At 43.4% G+C, this 16,935-nt stretch overlaps 1 protein-coding gene across 7 annotated transcripts in view; it reads left to right on the top strand.

Moving 5' to 3' along the window:
* Positions 1-16,935, top strand: part of EYA1 (EYA transcriptional coactivator and phosphatase 1) — a 160,174-nt gene that overhangs the window by 118,839 nt on the left and 24,400 nt on the right. The window lies entirely within an intron of this gene.

The following is a 16,935-nucleotide window of genomic DNA, read 5'->3' as shown; positions in this document are numbered from 1 at the left end:
GGGGGGGGGGGCGCAGAGGGAGAGAGACTCGACCTCACAACCCTGAGGTCATGACCTGAGCCAAAATCAAGAGTCAGACACCTAATCAACTAAGCCACGCAGGCACCCCAGCACCCCTGCTTTTATAATTTGCTAAAGTTAACTTTTTACAAGTAAATGATTAATCATAACCTTAAAAACAATTGAGATTGTCCAAGATGTTACATTTTGATATCTTTTTCTTATTTTCATACCTTCAAAATTCTAATGCCAAAATACAATATACATGGAAGAGGTATGATTAAAATCACATACAATGTGGTTCCAGTTTAAGGTTTAACAAAAAGGGTATTTACGTCACAAGAAAGATAAAAGATTTTCTACATTAAAAATGTTACAAAATATAATTTCTGTAATAAAAAAGACTTATATCTGAGCAGTGGTAGAATACTACCACTAATTGCACAATAAGATTTTTTAATTTTCTACAGTTAATATTTCTTGTAATTAGCAAATGATTGAATTATAATCAATGACTCAACTACACTCCAACTTCGATTCAAAGCCCTATATTTATGCGGTTTGTTATCTTACAGTGCTAGAGGTGCCAGCAGTTGAACTCATGAATTCACTCATTCATGGAGGAACCCCTCTGTGCCTCAATTTCCTGTCTGTAAAATTGGATAATGATAGTACGTGCCTCATAGGTCGACGTGAGGATTCAGTGCTTCCATACTGCTAAGTGCATAGAACCAGCACTGGCCCACAGGAAGCACTGAAGAAGTCCAAGCTGCTATTCTGGTTTGTGGGTATCTTCTACATGGAGAACCCTGGACAGTAGGGCTATGGAGGAAGAAGAGGGGTGACTTAAGGAGGGGTTAGGGAATGAGATAGTAGCTGGGTTGCTGGTGGAATTCCCATGTAGAATTCCAACAGTAATCACACCAGAAACAACAACAAAATCTGCCAGTGTTTAATTTGCAAATGCATCTGGTTCCAGGCACATCACACAGTCCTTCTCCTGCTCTTTCCTCATGCACAACCCCCTCCCGCCCCCAGTTCCATGACAGGCGTTTCACTGTTAGCAGTTAAATAGCTACTGTATCTGGCTTCCATCATGCTGTGCTGCTCCTTCGTAGAAAATGAGGATGCTGGCTTCATGTCAAGAAGACACGTGTTTCTTTGCTTGTGCTGATAACTTTTCCTTTCCTTGCCCAGTTCCGGCCCCGTGTTTTGAAGGATGGCTCATGGAACTTACTGGTAGTCCGCAGTGTGGAGCAGAGACTGCTGGGTGCCGAGTCTCATCGCCAAGCAGAGCAGCCCCTCCCTGGGGGCACCCCCACACAGCAGTGGGGCTGCACTGTTGGGCTCAGGGCGCTGGTCCTCCCCTGGTCCAGTAGGGGAGATTGGAAGGCGGGAGGCTTTAGGGAAACTCCTCCCGTCCATCAAAAGGCATTGACTTGGATTCTCCCTCAGCACCGTGAACTCCGTCACACCGTCTCCAGCTTATGCATGTGGGGAATTGTATTGAAGCGAATTTTGCCCAGAGCCACTTTGGGAAAACTGGGGTTGAAGCAAGGGTTTCCTGCCACAGCTGTCGTTGCAGGAAACCTCTCGAGCTGTGTCTCCTCAGCTGACTCTTGCTCTTTAGCGACATAGAGGAGGTGGTAGCATCTTGGTGCTGTCACACGTTGATGGCATACGGCAGAGCTCCGTAGTGGCATTTTTCTGTAATGTATTCTTTGAAAGCTTTGTTTCTCGCTTGTCTTCCAAACGGTAGCTACTCAAGCAACCTAAAATCTGTTCTGAGAATGTTGGAAGGTTAGTGGGTAGGTAGATAAACAGGCAGGCAGGCAGCAGGTGGACAGACGTGTGCTTGTAAATCCCTGCTGTTGAATCGACAGAAATACTGTTTTTACAGCCCCTGCATTACAGAGAAGAAGAGCTGATATGCTGTCAGCGTACGCATGCTTCCTCCATCCTGGACACTACACGAGGCATAGAGGAGAAGAGGTGAAATATATTCACTGCCCTCGAGGAGCCTAGATCCTCGAGGAAAAGCAAAAGCACAATCATATCACAGAATGATCTCCCCAGTGATAGGGACATGTAAGGACATTAGTAGAGTCCGGAGGCGGGTGGCTCACTCAGGTTGAGGGAGAGGTGGTGGCAAGGCTGTGAGTGTCAGAGAAATGGCTTCCCAAGGAAGGGATCTTGACCTGAGAGCACATGGCCATTAGGGACGGAGCTGAATAGGTTTGAAGCACAGAGCACGTGCCGCGGTTGTGAGGTCAGAGGACAGCAAGGGAGACTGGAGCGAGGTCATGGAAGGAAGGCTCTGAACACTCTGCTAAGGAAGCTGGAGTTCAGTGGAATGCCAGCCGTAATGAGTAAAGACTTTTTAGCATGACTATAGACGTGCGTTGCATCATGAAGTCAGAGGTGTCGGATAATCTAGCTGAGAAATCACCAGGGTTTCCTGCAAGAACAGAGAGAACGGGGCCAGGGATGTGAAGGCTCAGAAACTCGTTTGGAAAGTTTGGGGAATCTATTCAACCACATAGGGGGTGGGGAAGCAAGAATCTCACTTTCTGGCTTGAGTAAGCAGGTAGAGATTTAAAACCCCAGGACAGTTAGCTGGCTTGGGAAGGAAGGTGGTAAATTCGGTTTTGAGGTGTTGGACCGGGAGTGTGTGCTGGACAGACAGGTGGAGTCCCGCACGTGGGCTACACGTGGTCGGAGGCTCAGCAGAGAGAGATGCTCCGGAAGCCATCACCCCTGAAAGCGGTTAAGATTTCCCAGGAAGGAATGGACTGGATAAAAAAGAAAAGTTATCCCAGGTCCCTCTGTTTGTTTGGAAATACAGAATCCAAGTGAGTGGTGAAGATTCCTGAGTCAGAAAATGGAATGACTCCCATAAAGCAAGAGGGTCACTCTAGCTCCCTGATTGTTCACCTGCCCTTGGAACAAACGGTCTTCCTGGCTTTGCCGCGGTGGCTTTATTCTGAAGGTGAAGCTGTGGGGAGGCGGCGAGATCTGAGGAAACAGGGAACGCCCCAGGGATGGAGAGACCTGAGTTCAGTCCTTGCTTGCGACTAATGTGTGACCTTCACACAGTCAACCTGACAAGCCTCGGAGGGGATGCAGGGGCGCTGGGCAGTGGGGAGATAACCAGACCTGGAGCCCCGGCCCCGCACCTGCCGCTTGGGGGAGTTCCCGTCAATAAACAGGAGTACCATCCTTTCTTGAGTAGAAATACCACTTAAGCTTCTGGGAGCTGGCTGGATGACTGTCGTTTATTTAAAAAACCTGGGAAACTGACCTGTTGGTGTCACATAGGACAGGCTTTTCATTTAGATTCTTGATTTTGACAGGTGCTCGCTAATCTTCAGTCTGGGAGAGAGTCACTATTTTGTAAAGTCAGATTTTACTCAGTTACCTTCATAGGAAGTTTGCTTAGTACAGAAAGGAATTTTTTTTTTCTTTTAGATTGACTAGTGCGGGAGAAAACCTGTAACTTCAACTTCCCCAAAATGTGTCTAAGTTGCAGTCCCTGGAGACTTCTCCCGTTTCAGTGCAGTCACAATGGAGCCTCTATGCGAACGGCGTATTTCTAAGGAAGCGCTTTCTAAATCCTGGAGTCTTCTCCCTGCTAATTGTGTGCTGCTCCTTTGTGGGGCAGGTGGAGGGTGGGGGCAAGGGAGAGGATGCTGTTTTCATCCACATTATTTTGCAAATTTGTTCACCTCCTCAAAAATAATTGACTAAGAATTATCTCTCGTGGTATTGGCATTCTGTCAGAAAGTTAAAGGGAGCTCTTATGTCCAGAATATCACTTCAACTGGTGGAATTGTTTGTCTTAAACACATATTGCCACCCTACTGGACTTGGAGATAAGATAGATCTGTCAAGCAAAAAATCAGTAGCTTGGAAAATGAACAGTTGAGAGAGAGCGTTTTGCAGGTGCATAATAAAAACATGGAGAGCTACAGTGAAATGCAAATATTTTCTCTTTTTAATGTAGGATTATAACATTTACTTGTTTTAAAATGTATCAAAAATCACGTAAATTCAAAAGGGCAAAAATGAATATTTCATTCTACTTATGATCGTATACCTGTTAACACGGTCCTAAGCAGAAGTCACTCCTCCTCGTGGGCCCAAGACCTTACAGAGACTGACGAGAGGGGCTCTCCCCAAACCCAAGAGAGTTTGTAAGACTTTATATTGAAGTTGAGGCAAGAAGTGAATGGATTTCGTGGAGCTATTTTTAGTGACAATGGCAAACAAGATGAAGGTGGTCTAGGGGCGCCTGGGTGGCACAGCGGTTAAGCGTCTGCCTTCGGCTCAGGGTGTGATCCGGGCGTTGTGGGATCGAGCCCCACATCAGGCTCCTCCGCTATGAGCCTGCTTCTTCCTCTCCCACTCCCCCTGCTTGTGTTCCCTCTCTCACTGGCTGTCTCTATCTCTGTTGAATAAATAAATAAAATCTTTAAAAAAAAAAAAAAAAAAAGATGAAGGTGGTCTCATTCTCCAGGAGCTTAGCATCGCGGAGACGCAGAGTAAGAGTGGCGTGGACCAAGGGTCCGCAGAAAGATGAGGCTGACAACGCAAACTGCCATGGAAGGGTTCACAGGGATCCCCAGGGCTGCACGGGGTGCGCTCTGGAGGACAGCGTTCTAAGCAGAAGGTATATTATGAACAAGGCTCGGAGTGATAAAAATATCAGGGGAGGAAAATATAAAATTGCCTGAGGAGATAAATGAATGTCATAAACCCGTCAAAGCAGATTCTCCACAGTGGCCACTCACTCAAACCGTTATTGAGCAACGACTGTGCTGTGCGCCAACATGATTCTAGATGGGCCCAAAAACATTGGAAATGATCAGCCATTGCTTGGTTAAAAGAAATATGAAACATACACAACACGGAGTATTAGAATAATTTAAAAGATAGCACAGATGATTAATATAAAAGGATCTTTATTAGATATTGCTGAGTGGAGGGGAAAGTAGCTACAAACCATATATCTGGTTCAACCTGCTTTTTGGGTGTGTCTTGCCAGGAGAGCGTAAGCCCTGCAAAGAACTTGAGGAGCTTTGGACAATTGAGTCAGTAGAAGAAGGGCAGGAAGGACGAATTTAACGGTGGTTACTTCTGAAGGATGGGGTTAAAATTCCTTTCTTTTTATATGCTTTTTTGGTTTGCATGAATTTTCTACATGAGTATGTATTACGATCAGACAAATCCGTCTTCATAAAACTGCTTTCCAACACTTCTGCAACGTAAGGCAGCAACATTATCACGTACCTTCTGGGTGGGTCCTCAATTCTGTCATAACTAAATTCTGTCAGATGATCGGAAAGGTTTCATTCTGTACCATCTGTGTGCTTGGTCCGTACCAAGAGGAAATAGACAGAGGTAGGGTCCTGTTTAGAAGATAGACAGGGATAAAAAGACCCATGAGTAGTTTCTCTTCCTTCCAAGAGTTTATTATCTGGTAGGCTACTTAACCTGTTTAAGTCTTCATTCCCTTATCCAGCAAATGTACAGTTTTGGGGAGGACTGGAAATCACATGTAATACAGTGCTTAACGTAGAGTAGGCTCTCAATAATTGTCACTACCGCTATTCGGACAGCAGGTTACAGAGCATACATCAGGGGTTGGGGAAAAAAACAAAAGGCAACTAAAAGTTTAACAGAGGAATTGCCTTGACCAGGAGAGAAAGGAGAGGGAAGGGGCGCTGGCAAACAATAGATACAACTATTGTCTGGTGTCTGGGGCGTGGAGGAGGCCAGGCTCATTGGGACTGGCCTGGCAGAAGCATACAAGGATGCAGTGGGATGCGAGCGTGCACAGACAGACAGGGATGGCATCGGGTAGGCAAGGGGAGGGCTCATCACAGAGGCCCTTGGATGCCCGCCCAGCTGCCTCAGAATATATTGGTTCCAGTTTAATTTTTCCAAAGTACCCATTGATCACTGTCTGGCAAAAAGGCAGAGACAGAAAAGGAAGTGAAATGTATTTGCCTGCTTCCAAGAAGCATATACTCCATGTTGGAAATGATATTTTCGGGTAGAGCAAAACCTACTTTGAGAAAAATATATCTAAAGGTGAAGGTTGAAAGGAGAAGCACTAGCAGCAAGACGAATCCCATTGTGCACTCTCATAGCTTTGTAAGAATTCGAGTTCCTTCCCTGAGAGAAAATTATAATGACGCTCACCTGTACCCTCTCTCTTTAACCCTGTCAGATTTATCAAGTCTTCCTGGTGATACCTGTATCTGATTTATTTTTGTGTGCTTGGTGCCTGGTATAGAAACAGGCAGTCAGTCATTATTAGCTGAATGCATGACAAACTGAATAAAAGAATACAGAATGTGTGTCCTATATATTTTCTGGAGATGGTTCCATGGTTAATATATAATATACGTACCCTAAGTGCTCTATTCGTGGTGTATAATGAAGTATTTTCCTATATAATATAAACAATCAGATTTATAATTAACAACCAAAACATGATTATCTGTCACTTTAAATATTCATGGGAAAAGGGGTGGTTTGCTAGGGAGTGAGCATATGAGGAAGGAGGAAATTTTTCCCCAGTTTTCCTTTCAGGCACCCACTCCCTCTCCCCCACCCCCACCCCCATTGACACCCAGTGGTTTGGGGGCACACCAGAGCTCCCCATGCTGGAGGAAATCTACGATAGAACAGTTCACACCAAAGTAATAGAGCTTAAATAATTTATTCTTATCTGAAATCTTTGTCTTATAAAAGAAGATGCAAAGGGAATGATTTCAGGGGGCTGATTTCAGATGACAATACTTAGAGAATTTTTTGAGTAAGAAAGTGCCCTTTCGAAGGTCCTCCTTTCCCCGTGAGGGGCTGACATGAAAGGTGACATGGAAACGTCCAGTAGCTCACAGAACCTTTTTTTTTTTTAAGTGCCTGTATCTGGTTTTGCACACTTTTCTCTCCAGAGTCAGGAATAACAGAAGAAATTGGCTTGGAGAATTTTCATCAACTTATTAACTAAGGATGTTATTCTGAGCGACACATTCTTTCATAGAAAACTGAGGATTTTTTTACCATTACAAAATTATCTGGCTGTATGATAGAAGTTAAATTAATACATTGAGCTCTTTTAAACTTGCAGGTTTCACTCCCCACCCTTGCAAAAAGGAGTCACCTATAAAGAAAATTACTTTCAAATATCTCTTTAAATTGAGGTGTGGTTTGCAGTTAAACGAAGATGAATTGATAGGCATGGAATAGTGATAAACGAACTATATTTGTTGCAAATATTTAATTTCAGAGTAAAAATTGCTCCAGAAAAAAAAAACCCCACTTTCTTCAAACATGACCTATTTAATTGCAGCTTTCGCCCCTTGTTTTATTTGTGATCATACCAGCAATACCCCGTGTAAATTAAAACTTCCAGCTAAATGCTTTGTGAATAAATTGGTATGGGATTCATTTTCCTCAAATGGCAGCGAGAGCTACAGGAAAGTGATTGCAGAAAAGGATAAAAGGGCTCCTGGTTGGAATATTTTTCCATGCTTCTGGCAGCAAGTTTGCAATAAAAAGAATGCTTTTTATGAGAATGTGATTATTCACAGCAAGATGAGAGTTGGTGTCACTATGAAAAATTCTTCTTCAGTAGATGTTCTCAGNAGGAACAATAAATCTAAAGGAAAGGCAACAGGAGTCACAGAGAACGCTGTTTCCAGTGACAAATTGTGTTTGTCAAATGATGAGCAAACCCATTGAACATGGAGAAGTCAGTTCAGCAGTAAATCAAAGGCTTATTCTTAAGAGTAGTTCTGACTCACCATTCAAAAGGATGACATTTATATTACATATATGCTGTTTTCTTTTTTTTTTAAGTTCTGAAATATTTTGTACATTAAGTCTGCCTCGAATCTTTAAAATCATGAAAAATCACGTGATACAATAATAAATATGTATGGTCTTTTTAGGATAAAATTGTATAATGCAGTTTGACATATTATCAACCACTAATGCAACTGCCCTATTTTGTGTTTGAAGGTCCCACAACATTTTCACTGCCTCCTACACTAATGTGTAAAATGCCATATCTTCTGATATTAGTTGGATCATAAATGAAGCTGTATATTTGGGCCTGTGCCTCTTGTGTATAATACCATGTAGGGTTATAGAATGCACTGAACATAACTTAAACAGGAAAAGATAGATCTTGTAGCATCAGATAGAAGGCATTCACCGTATCCTTAACTTTTTAAAAAGGAAAGAAATTATGTGTTGATATCATTAGATCACATGTAATATATGCCAAAATTATTAAAGTAACCTATTGAGCAATTTTAAATAAGCCCATTTTATTTTTAAAAAGCTTATTTTCAATTTTTTTTCTTATCCTAACATTGACAGTATGAATAAAGACAAATATATTTAATATAATCGTGTGGTAAAGAAGGTATTCATGGTGAGAAAGAAGGAACTCCAAGCAGAGTGAAGTTGACATATCATATTAACTCTACTTACTCGCTAAAAAGGCGCTCTCTTCATGTAATTCCTTAGGGATTCTTTGAGCCATGTGTTAAAGTGGCATTATGATGACATCTTACTGCACATTTAAAAAGAAATTAATATAAAAAATATTTAAAAATTTGAAACTTTCTTTTTTCTTTAACAACAGTAAGCTTGAGCTTCTTGTAAATTTTTATGTAGTGATCTGAAATATTTATCATAACTTTATATGTATACAAATACACAGTTTCAGCACTTTAGTTTATCTGTTGCTTTAATATGCCATCTTCAGGTACGTTCGGTAAAGACTTTATTCTCTAAATATTTTATGAGTATTCCTCTAAACAGAATCAGACTGAAATCGTTAATATCTTCTTACCTTTGTTGCAACGGCTGTAATTCAAATCTTGAGTTTCAAATATGAGTACCCACGTCTCCTAGCAAATGTAAACATAATTCTAGTAAAATCTTTCTCTCATTCTGATAACCTTGACAGGATATTGTAACATTAAATATATTGGAAATACTGTTTTTGTAAGCAAGACACAGTAATTAAAAGCAGAGTATGTCTCTGCATGTTGCACCTTATGACCAAATCTCAAGAATAGATGTTAAAATGTCTCTTAACTAGTTTCTCAGATTTGAAATTCTTTTTCCCCCCATTGGCTGCTATTGTTGCGTCCTCCTATTCCTGCCAAAACAGAGAGAGATATTTAGATATTGACTTAGAATACACATTGGTGCCCATGCTAGGCTGAGTGGATAATCTAGAGTGAGAAGTTAAAGATGAATTTGTCCAGGTATGTTCTAATTCCTTAACTTGCATTTCCCAAAATTGTCAAACAGAATGAGGCCAATTTCCAACCACTCCTGTGCCTTAGTCATGCACCCTTTTCTTGTGCAAGAAAGCATTGCGGTGGGAAAGCAAGGGGAACAGCAGGGTCACAAGGTGTGCCCCAGACAGGCATGACAGGTCCTGGCCAGCCACGCGTGGGGCTGCGGGGCTGTGAACGGCACACCCCGTTTCCACTTGGCCGTGCTGCCGGCTTCCATCCGGTCCTCGATGACGAGCACAGGGGCGAGCAGCGCTTACACTCTTTAGTGCGTCTGTTTGAAAGTGCAGTGAGGGCTTTGATACACCTTTAGAAAACACACTGCACTTGTGCGACTCCATATCGGTAAGTACAGAAAAGGAGTACTTTGATTGGACAGTCTCCTTTTTACAGAAAGAAATGTACAAGTAAAAACCTGGCTTCTGCAAACTGACTAACTCATGGACAGCATTTCTGAACTACAGCGACTGACATACTCAGTCTAATTGTCAGTGACTTCGAAGCAGCATTCTCCACATCTCTCCCATCAGTTGGCTTGTTTCTGGACCACCCCTCCCCCCTGAACTCCTGAATCACAGGAGATCTCTAGGGATGATCCATTTTACCTTATTTTCCCAAAGAAATTATAAAAATATCTAGGGAGTCAGGAGTGATTTCCAAAAGCCGCTCTGGAAATCAGTCCCTTCAAACCTCTGTCACTCAAATACTGGTCACCGTGTAATGCCATCTGTACACGTTAGACTTTCTGTGAGGAGGGTCCGGGATAGTGTGAGCAGATCCACATGGGGATGTCTCCCCCGCCCCCTTTTTCTTTTTAAAGCACTGCTGCTCATTTGTCAAAGCGTTCAGACGATCTGTGTATTTGTCTCTAAAGTACTGGAAATACTTCCGTACTCCATATAATTAAACATTTTTGTGTCGGGAAATAAGAGGAAACTTTCTAGTCACTTGTGGATGTCTAAGGTATATCGAGCAAGCATCTATATTCTTCAGTGGGGAGGTGGGAGCAGTGGATGTAATTGCTTGATGACAGATAGGAGGGGACGGAGGACCCCCGATCATTTCCTCTGCCTTGGCCAAGCGCAGCTGGTCTGAATAGGCACTCTGAGGCACAGACACAATGAAAATAGCTCGTTCTCTAGTGACTCTCTTTTTCCTTTCATTTTTACTTTGTAAAGGAAGGTATTGAAACAATTAGTTGGCAGTATGGTGTTAGTTTTCTCATGGTAAATTTGGAAAATGGAGCAAATTTGGAGCAAAAGTCAGCAGAATTTGGGCTTGTGTAACTCAACTTCTCCAAAGCCGTGTTTGTAACATTTTTATATTGTTCCCTTTCATAACACGCAGTCTGCCTCAAAGTCTTCTTAGAGTCTCTGTTTATTCAAAGACTTTAGGCTTACTTGGAGTTTATGTTTTTAGTGTCATGTTCAGAGGTATAGTGCCTCGACATGCTGGCTATTACATCACAGGGCTTGGCATAGATAATAAGACCCATTGTAACTGTCTTAATTCTTTTTATTAATTTTCCTAAACTAACTTGAATGGTATGGTGTTTTTTTTTACATAATTATGGCACAAGTGAAAGGCTTGGAGGAAAAGTACAACCACTATGGTATCAAAGCAGAATAAATATTTGCAGAAAAATTCTGCCATAACTTAATATTTTGCATATGAGCCCCTGTACAAAATCTGAGTTATTCCTGGGGCTTGGTCCAAAAGAATATGTCTGTGGCCCAGGCCTGGAAGGCCAGAGATGATGACGGATCAGAAAAAGGTCAGCGTGAGTTGCAGTGCCAAAAATAATGACAGAAGGGACCAAAAAGGCAGACTGTGCAACCGGAGTTCTGAGAGGGCATGTGCTTTGCCGCCTGGCAGTGAGATCGTGCCCCATGTGGCTTGCTTCATACTCCCGACACCGGGGCTGGCATTCAGCCGCTTCATGTGTTGGCAATTTTCCCCAGCCGTCCATGTGAGCATTTTAGAATCCAGCCCCGTGAGTGCTTAGATGTCTGCGAGCTGAGGGCCAGTAGTAACGAAAGCTTGCTAATTTTATTTATTTGACTCCTCTGTGAAGCACAGGCCTTGGAAACATAAAGGGAAGCCAGGCGAGGGTAAACTGGTCATTTGGTTTGTGGTGTTTATCTGCAAGATGACTGTAGAATCCTGTTGTGTAGAACAGAGGTTGCAAGCTCGCACCTGTGGGCTCAGCGGTGTGCCTCTGATTGTTGCCATCTGCCTTCATTCACCGCCTTTGCCCTGACTGGCCAGATCCTTCTTTCTGGGCCTCCGGCCTCCTCCTTAGGACACGCCATGTCAATGTCACGCGAACCCCTATCCTCTCACCGCCTACAATCGTGCTCTGTACCCTCCACCCCTGGCAGAAGCCCAGTAACCACAGTGGCTCTCCTAGAACGAGTTCCCTCCGAAGCGCCCGTCATTGGAAGGCCCACTGGGGAGATGCAGTGCTGGGGCTTGTCCCGGAGGATGGAGGACTCCCATCCGAGCTCCAGGCTGGCAGAGGGGCCGTGGTGACAGACGCTGGTCGTAGGAGTGGGACAGACAAAAGCGGAGGGTATGTTTTGTAGCTGAAGTCTCCTGGGCTCCAAACAACTGACCAGCCACAAAGGATCTAGATGGTGGCAGTCGTCGGCATCGCGTGAAACGGGTGTGGGAAGAGACTGTGATTTGGGGCTCAAAGACATAGTGTCTCAGCACTTACATTAGTTCACTTTTCTCAGTCTTCATGTTTTGTATCTGTGAAATGGGTCATACCATTACACACTAGTCCACGTTCACCATAAATCGGTAACACTAGTTCAGCTCAACAAGAAAGAGGAATGTCTGTGAGGAGAGAAACCATGTGTCTGCTTCCACAAGATCTCCACAGAAGTGTTAAGAAATGACTTAGTGAAGTAGTTTGCCACCGCTTTGGGGAGGGAGGAAAATACTCTTCAAGGGATACAAAGTGTCAAAATAGGACATTTAATCATGTGTCAATAGCTCTTGTGTCCCTGGTGCTTTAGGATTTCTGGAAAAGGGAGAGGCCCACTTCAGGTCGCTTTAGCAGTAGTCTAAATTTGGTAATTAATTGCAAAATTTTCCTAGTGAAGGATAAGCGCAACTTGGCCTAGCACTGGCCCTGACTCTTCCTGAGAACTTGTGCTATGTGGGTGTATTTGAAAATTGGTTAAACAAAAATGTTAATTATATTTTCCTCTACTGTTGATACAGAGCCTTTATGCAAAAATGTTGCTGATGTTGACCTCCCTTTGAAAAGCCATTATCAAAAAATAACTCTTTTCCCACCCCTTGGTCCCTTGCCAGCTCCCGTAGCCATTCTCAAACGTGTAACTGAGAGGGGAACAAAAACCATCCCACAAGGGAAGGGGACCTGCTTGCTCACTGCACAGAGGTCTTGCACGTCTGGGAACTAAGTCTGGGCTATTTCCTAGAGAGAGGGACGGCTTGCCCAGTGAGTGCCACCCTCTGCCACCCCACCTCACCACCATGCATAAGTAGCGGTCTGGCATCCGCAGGCCGGGATCAAAAAGCTATGTTGTTTCTGTTAGCGCGGCTTCAGGGACTGGGAAGCATCTCTAGCGAGTCTGCCGTTTATCTCTTGATTGCTTTCATCGCAGAAGCAACCAAGGATAAATGGTGGGCCGTGCTGTCCCTCCCCGATCTAGCAAAATACAATTTAAGTTCTTCCAACCTCGGCAGCTCTTTGAGACTAAACAGAGTTCAGCCATTCGGCAGGAGGATGTTCCTTCGAATGTTCCTCAAAGCAGTTCTGCAGCATTTACTACCGTTGTAATTTATCACACGTGTAGTTCGGTAACGTCTGTCTTTCCTGCTAAACTGTACGCGCCTGGAGGGCAGGGGCTGATAACTTGGATGCTACTCCCAAAGCCAGCTCCTTGCTGTCCCCTGCGAGCCCTTGTAACTCTTGCCACCTGATCTCCTCCTTGTGCCTCCCTTCTGCCGCATCCCCCAGCACACTAGGGTTCTCCTGCCTCAGGGCCCTTGAACCTGCTCTTTCGTTGCCCTGCAGAGCCATTCCACAGACCCCAGACAGCATTGCATCATTCCCTTGCCTGCTATATTTATTCTCCTTGGCAGATAGCAGCATCAGCACCAACATAGTATACATTTTGCGTATTTTCTTGTTTGGGTGTCTCCCCACTAGAATGTTAGTTCCAAGATGGTAAGGATTTTTGTCTGTTAAATGTTGCGTCCTTAACATCTGGAGCATAGGAGCCCCTTAATAATGAATACATGACCATCTTTCTGAGCTAAGGTACCCGTTAGTCAGCTCAGATGGGTGTCAAGTGTGGAATCCACCAGAAGTCATGAGAAGCACTACCTTCTCCCCAAATGAGGCCCCCAGCCAGATCCCCAAACACAACAGGGCTACCTGGGGCATCTCCAACCTCAAGAGGACGGATTACTGCATAAAATCTGCTAACCCAGCGGACCTGCAGTCTTGGGCCTGAGACCTGGGAATGCTACGCAAAGACTTGGCCTCGGCAGTGACTTCAGTGCTTAAAACCCTATCGTGGACTTTTTGGGCAGTTTGTTTCAAAAATACATGTTCTGCACATTCAGTCTTTCTGGAATAAAAACTTCCTTTTCCCATGGCATTCTGTATGTTCAGCACTCTGTGTATTAAGCAGCAAAGTAGGGCTTTTAGGAATATGTCTTGGTGCCTGGAAATACAGGAAGCTTCCATTCTTGTTTTCTGTGTCTATAGATTCTTCCAGTGGGCTTCAGATTTTGTCATGTTGTTTCAGTGGGTTCAGAACTCCTGCTTCCCTCCTTCAAATATCTAATTTTCTGAGTTTAAAACAGATTTAGAAACCGAAAACAACAAAGTCCAGAAAGCAAACATGAAAACCTGAAATTAGGCTGTTAAGAAGACAAGCAAAAAGTTAGATGGCTTCCGAAGAAAAGTGGGGGAGGGAGAGTCTCATCCCAGTGGAGGAGGGAGAATTTCCAATGTCAGGATGCAGGGGACTGCGGTTTCTAATTTGAGAGTAGATGCACTTAGAAAGATTGACACGTTCCACATGTATCGAGACACTTCTGTGTTTTAATATTCTCCATTCTTTGAGGAATTAAAATTTTTAATAGGTAAACGTCAAGACAGCAATATTTAGTTTTTCCTCAAAGTAAAAACATGTTTCCTGAGACATTTCTACCGTGATGTAGGAGCTCATACCAGGACTCAGTTACTAAATCTTTAGTATGTATCTTATCGGTGCGAAGTTTGTGCAGCGCCGTATTTTTCTATCGTTAAGTGACACGGACGGTTCTGAAAACCTATTTTACCTGGACATTTTCATGATTTCTTTTTATTCCTGGGGTGCTAATTAGGCTCTTTAAAAAATGCTCCTGATGTTTGCATCTATTTTCATGAAAATCATTCTACAAAACAACTCTCCTGATAAAGAATGAAGATTTCTTTGTTGCCACCACACCAGAGTTGATCCAATCTCTGAGAAGGGAGTTTGGCGTCTGCGGGGAGAAGCTGGAAGCTGTTGATACTAAACCAGAGGTAACCAAGATCCTGAACCGTCCTTCAAAGGAGGGCCTCAGCCCTGGGAACAAAAGACTTGGATAAAGCTCGTGGGAGCAAACAAATACCGGATGTGGGGGGACAGTAGCAACAATGGACCCCTTAACAGTCACTGGAAGATAACTGGCTTCTCCGTGAGTCATGGAGATTTACAACTGCATTTGTTTAAGAAAAGCCTCTTAACACCTTGCCTTTCCGAGGAATTCTCCCACCCCGAGAGTTAACTAAGTAACTTGTAAGTCAGCTTTGGTGTGATTCCTTGATTAAAACCCTTTTTAACGTAGCTTTTCTTCTTGGACTTCCTCACCTTCCACCTCCTGTTTCTCCCAGAAGGCAAAAATCTTCCATTGTGGCTCTCTGGCTTTTTGAGTTTTTCGGTTTTTGTCTCTGGGGGTTTTTTTGGGCGGGGGGGAGTGGAGGGTACACTAGTTTGGTTTGTCTTGGTTTTCTCGTCTGTTTTGTACACTCAACCGTGCACCCGAAAAGCGTTGTTTACCAACAATATAAAAAATGTATTTCTGGCTAGATAAGTGGCAGAAATGTCTACACTCATGATTTAGTCACTCTTTAAACCCAGAATATGTACCTTGTTGAGAAAGCACAACTATCATTTGTCTTCTGAAATATGATTAAATTAATAACTGTGCGAAGTCCCCAAGCATGTTTTCCAGGAATGACCTGTTTTTAAAATGTTAAATTCACAGTCCACATGTGCGGCCTCCTAGACTCGCTTTTCCTCTTTCTTATCTGAGGTTATGGACCTCAGGAGAGCAGGGGAGGGTTACAAGGTCAAAGTCTTTTCCTCCTTGGAACTTGCTGCTTGCTGGGAGGCGGTTGCCTGGAAAGTAGATGCTTTAGAGAAGAGGTTGGGGGGTCACGATTTTAATTCTGTTAAGCCACAGCTGGTTTGAGTTTCTTTCCCCTTCTATCTCCTGCTCCCTTCCTCACAAATCCATGGAGAGAAAAAAATTTGTTCTGAAGGAACCCGCAACATAAAAATACACCTTGTGTTACTGTGGCACTTTATGTCTGTCATCTTTGTTACAAATTGTATGTTGAGCACTACACAAATAGGCTAGATTTTACAAAATTAGGCAGGAAATATGACCAGCGCCTTAGTCAAAAGAACCTTTTAAAATACAGGATGCATACCTGGAAATCTTTTAATAATATTTTTAAACTAAAACTTTTAACGAAAATAAGTATGATAAAGGCCTCCAGGGTATTCTGAGCCTGATGGCAAAGAATCATGGCTGAAACACGAAAGCGAGCCAAGTGTGGGTGCCTTGTCTCCGGGTGGGGGGAGACCTTGTGTGTCTCCAAACTGGTATGCGTCGTTTGTCCAACAAAGGTTGACTGGGTGTCTGCTCCTCACGCAGTGACGCTAGCGGCTGAGAATACAGCGGTGAGATGTCAGGGTGCTCATATGCAAACACGTGCAGAATCAGCCAGTCCAGCTGTAGTCCGAAATCACAGCCTCCTATTCTAAACAGTTCACACGTGGTTTGGGATTGAAAAATCAGGCCTGTTCCCATCACGTTAGTCTACAACGAATCAATAAATCCATAAATCCAACACTTAAAAGGAATATAAAATAGTGAAACAGTTAAAAAAAAAAAAGGTAAAAAACACCACATGGTTTGATTGTTTTTATTTGGGTTTTGAAGTGTCCCATGCTTTCTTCGTCCTCGTCCAAACGCGCGCGCGCACACACACACAGACACGCACGCACACACAAAGAATAAAACTCACATCTCTCAAATCAATGGCAAACCAGTAACAGATTTTTTCGTCTGGGCTCCTCAGCACGCTGGCCTCAGGCTCTGTTGGTGTGTGGCTCAACAGCAATCAGAGGTCATAATTTCATTGGCAGTTAGCATCAGGTTTAATTTTTCTAGCATGTTACATTTACCGAAATGTCTGGTTTCAGTTATGCTTGGGCATTGACTGAATCAGCTTTGAGCAGCATGAGGTCTTCAGGTACCTGAGGTTTATGGAACACATATGCTAATTGTTTTCAATCACTTTCCTTTC

This window comes from Ursus maritimus, unplaced genomic scaffold, assembly GCF_017311325.1.
Source record: "Ursus maritimus isolate PB19 unplaced genomic scaffold, ASM1731132v1 scaffold_9, whole genome shotgun sequence".
Lineage (NCBI taxonomy): Eukaryota > Metazoa > Chordata > Mammalia > Carnivora > Ursidae > Ursus > Ursus maritimus.
This window is presented reverse-complemented; position numbering and strand designations above follow the sequence as displayed.